The sequence below is a fragment of the Garra rufa genome, unplaced genomic scaffold (genome assembly GCF_049309525.1).
Source record: "Garra rufa unplaced genomic scaffold, GarRuf1.0 hap1_unplaced_003, whole genome shotgun sequence".
Lineage (NCBI taxonomy): Eukaryota > Metazoa > Chordata > Actinopteri > Cypriniformes > Cyprinidae > Garra > Garra rufa.
The window spans coordinates 7101610-7107609 of record NW_027394278.1 but is presented as its reverse complement, the minus strand read 5'-3'; the positions used below and the strand labels follow the sequence as shown (position 1 = coordinate 7107609).

Genomic DNA, 6000 nt, shown 5'->3' with positions numbered 1-6000 from the left:
AAAAACTTTGGATAGGGATAGAGCACTTATTACATGATAGAGAGTGGTTGTGAAAGTGTATGTTTTAACACTGCATGCAATTGGCAAGCTGCACAGTACTGCTAATTTGTAATACTGATCTTACAATGCATTTTAATATTATGACTGAATCGTTTATTTCGCAGAATCATGTCAAATGCCTTAATGGCAAAATTCAACATGCAGGGTGGTGGCCAGCTGGAAAAGGCTGCATTCAAGGCTACACCTTTATATAATATAATACAAGGTAATTTGTGACACATCGTATGTTCCTTGTGTCTTATTTAAAAGACCTGTTTTTATCAGAAATGTCCAAACGCATAATTAACATGTTTTAGTCCCGATGTTCTCATATGTGGACATGTATGAAATCAACATCCTGCATCACGAATTAAGTCGTCACTTTGTTTTGAAATGAATAACATTTTTCTGAGATGTTGATTCATGACACACAGTTTAAAAATTAGACAAATTTAAATAATTACAAATTATCTTATTTCCATAAGAGTGTCACTACATTACTTTTAGACTTTTTGAAGACTAAGGAGAGGGAGTGGTCCTGGTGAAACATTCAATCATTTGGTATCTCAGAGAAGCTCATGTTCATGAAATGGATGGGAAAAGTCTTGTTCGACTGCATTGTACAATTAGTTTGATAGATAAAAACACTTTAAAAATAAGTGCTTGTTTAACTTTTTGCTTTTTACATTCATATTTTCTTCCCTCAGATGCTGTGAAGAGGTGGAACCCCAATTCAACAGAATCGGAAATTGATGGCGCTATGGCTGAACATCTAAAACATGCTCCAGGAAGAGCAGGGGGTGGGGGTTATAAAAAATAAGTTTTCGGGTGAAAAAGATGTGGGAGATATTTGTGACAGCTCAATTCCTTAAATTTAGTTATGAAACTGAATTTGTTTCGTGATGAACATGTTAATTTTTCCTGTTTCCCAGGTGAATTTGTATTAAAACCATAAAATAAATGTGATAAATAAATTGTGACTTGGTTCATCCCGTTATCTTTGATCATTTGTAATGAACTACTAAAATGTTAATAATATAACACTTTATTTTACAGTGACCTTGTTACATGTAGTTACTGTAATAACTATAAATTATGCATAATTGCATGTATCAAACCTTAACCTTATATTCAGATGCAGTTAATTATATTAAGTACTTAAATGTATAAGTAAAGTAATGTGTTGTTTGATCTACACGTGATTATAACGTGTTCTATCTAGACGTTTCGGTATGACTGGGCCGATTTTGGCCCTTTTTAGATCCTTTGTCAAGTTTGGATGCTTAAACGTCAAAATCGCCTGTTTACGATTTAACACAATTAGTGTATGATTATTTTATATGCAGGCTTATATGCCTACACTTATGCATAAACACACCATATAAACATCCAGAAGAAGACTAATTCTGACGTCCATGGACGCGCTGAAGAGACGTGGAATTCACGGCCAGAAAAGACGTCGGTTCAACTTCCATTTTGGAACTATTTTTCAACCATGACGGGACGTGTCGGACGGACGTCTTTTCAACGGTCAATACACGTCCAAATGTTTGCTGGGTTAGTGTATTTAAAACGTTAAAATGCTTGCTTATTTGTGCTGCATTTTTGTGGAAACGAATAAGCTAGTAAAGACTGTTTCATGAATATGGTCTCATCGTTTGAACCACGTTAGATCAACAAAGTACGGCTGTTGTTAAAGACCTCACCAACTAATAACTTTTGCTATTTAACTGATTAGAGTTCTCAAAAAATGCAACTGTATTGAACAGAGCACCTAATCACTCATTTAATATTTTTTCCCCCTGTCATTTCGCTGTATTTTATGTTTGATTTAGCACGGGTTCCCTCTTACGTCATACTCCCTCTTATACTCCAAAGTTCCCTTAGGCATTTGTGCGCATGCGCACTAATCATAAATGGTGCTTTATAGAGGACGCACAAAAATAGTGGATAAAATCATTTATATTCAGGTTAAACGTAGGAAATAGCTTATACTGCATGTTAGCTTGCAAATTATACCCAAGGACATAATTTATTGAGCCATATGTCTTACTAACAAGAAACAATGCCTCTAACCACAGGTCACGTACGAAAAATAATGCCCAGTTTAAGCCATTCCACTCCACTGAAGGGGTGGAGCGAAAAAATGAAAATAAATACGGCCTTTTAAAATTTTAATGTTCCAGCGATTTCATTCTGTCAACCCCTTAGAACACACCAAGAGCTAATTTCAGGAGTTTGCAAGCAGTTTAATATAAAACGGAGAGAGCTGCCTTCAGCCAGTGTTTTCTGTTGTACTGACATGAGAGTCAAGGCTCCGAGCTCTCGGTCTGCGAACTACATCACTAAGCCACTTTTAAAAGCATTTAAATAAAAACACTCCAGCGACTGTACACAATGTAAACAGAATATCATTTTAAAGAGCTATATTAAGCGCATATGAGCTGTTTTATGTGGTTTACGGATGAGCTTCGGGGCTGGCGTTTCTTCGTCCGTGTTCACAAAACTACATATTTTAAAGGCATTAAAAAAATATAAAAAAAAAAAAAACACTCCAGCGATTGAACAATAATAGTAGATTAGTGTATTTAAAACGTTAAAATGCTTGCTTATATGTGCTGCATTTTTGTGGAAACGAATAAGCTAGTAAAGACTGTTTCATGAAAATGGTCTCATCGTTTGAACCACGTTAGTTCAACAAAGTACGGCTGTTGTTAAAGACCTCACCAACTAATAACTTCTGCTATTTAACTGATTAGAGTTCTCGAAAAATGCAACTGTATTGAACAGAGCACCTAATCACTCATTTAATATTTTTTTCCCCTGTCATTTCGCTGTATTTTATGTTTGATTTAGCACGGGTTCCCTCTTACGTCATACTCCCTCTTATACTCCAAAGTTCCCTTAGGCATTAGTGCGCATGCGCACTAATCATAAATGGTGCTTTATAGAGGACGCACAAAAATAGTGAATAAAATCATTTATATTCAGGTTAAACGTAGGAAATAGCTTATACTGCATGTTAGCTTGCAAATTATACCCAAGGACATAATTTATTAAGCCATATGTCTTACTAACAAGAAACAATGCCTCTAACCACAGGTCACGTACGAAAAATAATGCCCAGTTTAAGCCATTCCACTCCACTGAAGGGGTGGAGCGGAAAAAATGAAAATAAATACGGCCTTTTAAAATTTAAATGTTCCAGCGATTTCATTCTGTCAACCCCTTAGAACACACCAAGAGCTAATTTCAGGAGTTTGCAAGCAGTTTAATTTAAAACGGAGAGAGCTGCCTTCAGCCAGTGTTTTCTGTTGTACTGACATGAGAGTCAAGTCTCCGAGCTCTCGGTCTGCGAACTACATCACTAAGCCTCTTTTAAAAGCATTTAAATAAAAACACTCCAGCGACTGTACACAATGTAAACAGAATATCATTTTAAAGAGCTATATTAAGCGCATATGAGCTGTTTTATGTGGTTTACGGATGAGCTTCGGGGCTGGCGTTTCTTCGTCCGTGTTCACAAAACTACATATTTTAAAGGCATTAAAAAAATATAAAATAAAAAAACACTCCAGCGATTGAACAATAATAGTAGATTAGTGTATTTAAAACGTTAAAATGCTTGCTTATTTGTGCTGCATTTTTGTGGAAACGAATAAGCTAGTAAAGACTGTTTCATGAAAATGGTCTCATCGTTTGAACCACGTTAGTTCAACAAAGTACGGCTGTTGTTAAAGACCTCACCAACTAATAACTTCTGCTATTTAACTGATTAGAGTTCTCGAAAAATGCAACTGTATTGAACAGAGCACCTAATCACTCATTTAATATTTTTTTCCCCTGTCATTTCGCTGTATTTTATGTTTGATTTAGCACGGGTTCCCTCTTACGTCATACTCCCTCTTATACTCCAAAGTTCCCTTAGGCATTAGTGCGCATGCGCACTAATCATAAATGGTGCTTTATAGAGGACGCACAAAAATAGTGAATAAAATCATTTATATTCAGGTTAAACGTAGGAAATAGCTTATACTGCATGTTAGCTTGCAAATTATACCCAAGGACATAATTTATTAAGCCATATGTCTTACTAACAAGAAACAATGCCTCTAACCACAGGTCACGTACGAAAAATAATGCCCAGTTTAAGCCATTCCACTCCACTGAAGGGGTGGAGCGGAAAAAATGAAAATAAATACGGCCTTTTAAAATTTAAATGTTCCAGCGATTTCATTCTGTCAACCCCTTAGAACACACCAAGAGCTAATTTCAGGAGTTTGCAAGCAGTTTAATTTAAAACGGAGAGAGCTGCCTTCAGCCAGTGTTTTCTGTTGTACTGACATGAGAGTCAAGTCTCCGAGCTCTCGGTCTGCGAACTACATCACTAAGCCTCTTTTAAAAGCATTTAAAAAAAAACACTCCAGCGACTGTACACAATGTAAACAGAATATCATTTTAAAGAGCTATATTAAGCGCATATGAGCTGTTTTATGTGGTTTACAGATGAGCTTCGGGGCTGGCGTTTCTTCGTCCGTGTTCACAAAACTACATATTTTAAAGGCATTAAAAATATATAAAATAAAAAAAAACACTCCAGCGATTGAACAATAATAGTAGATTAGTGTATTTAAAACGTTAAAATGCTTGCTTATTTGTGCTGCATTTTTGTGGAAACGAATAAGCTAGTAAAGACTGTTTCATGAATATGGTCTCATCGTTTGAACCACGTTAGATCAACAAAGTACGGCTGTTGTTAAAGACCTCACCAACTAATAACTTCTGCTATTTAACTGATTAGAGTTCTCAAAAAATGCAACTGTATTGAACAGAGCACCTAATCACTCATTTAATATTTTTTCCCCCTGTCATTTCGCTGTATTTTATGTTTGATTTAGCACGGGTTCCCTCTTACGTCATACTCCCTCTTATACTCCAAAGTTCCCTTAGGCATTTGTGCGCATGCGCACTAATCATAAATGGTGCTTTATAGAGGACGCACAAAAATAGTGGATAAAATCATTTATATTCAGGTTAAACGTAGGAAATAGCTTATACTGCATGTTAGCTTGCAAACTATACCCAAGGACATAATTTATTGAGCCATATGTCTTACTAACAAGAAACAATGCCTCTAACCACAGGTCACGTACGAAAAATAATGCCCAGTTTAAGCCATTCCACTCCACTGAAGGGGTGGAGCGAAAAAATGAAAATAAATACGGCCTTTTAAAATTTTAATGTTCCAGCGATTTCATTCTGTCAACCCCTTAGAACACACCAAGAGCTAATTTCAGGAGTTTGCAAGCAGTTTAATATAAAACGGAGAGAGCTGCCTTCAGCCAGTGTTTTCTGTTGTACTGACATGAGAGTCAAGGCTCCGAGCTCTCGGTCTGCGAACTACATCACTAAGCCACTTTTAAAAGCATTTAAATAAAAACACTCCAGCGACTGTACACAATGTAAACAGAATATCATTTTAAAGAGCTATATTAAGCGCATATGAGCTGTTTTATGTGGTTTACGGATGAGCTTCGGGGCTGGCGTTTCTTCGTCCGTGTTCACAAAACTACATATTTTAAAGGCATTAAAAAAATATAAAAAAAAAAAAACACTCCAGCGATTGAACAATAATAGTAGATTAGTGTATTTAAAACGTTAAAATGCTTGCTTATATGTGCTGCATTTTTGTGGAAACGAATAAGCTAGTAAAGACTGTTTCATGAAAATGGTCTCATCGTTTGAACCACGTTAGTTCAACAAAGTACGGCTGTTGTTAAAGACCTCACCAACTAATAACTTCTGCTATTTAACTGATTAGAGTTCTCGAAAAATGCAACTGTATTGAACAGAGCACCTAATCACTCATTTAATATTTTTTTCCCCTGTCATTTCGCTGTATTTTATGTTTGATTTAGCACGGGTTCCCTCTTACGTCATACTCCCTCTTATACTCCAAAG

General features: G+C 36.0%; 1 long non-coding RNA gene across 1 annotated transcript; it reads left to right on the top strand.

The window, feature by feature from the left end:
• Positions 1–28: 28 nt before the first annotated feature.
• Positions 29–1013, top strand: LOC141309791 (uncharacterized). The gene is made up of 2 exons (XR_012347340.1): positions 29–265; positions 747–1013. It is a non-coding gene; the product is annotated as an uncharacterized lncRNA (long non-coding RNA).
• The last annotated feature ends 4987 nt before the right edge of the window (positions 1014–6000 follow it).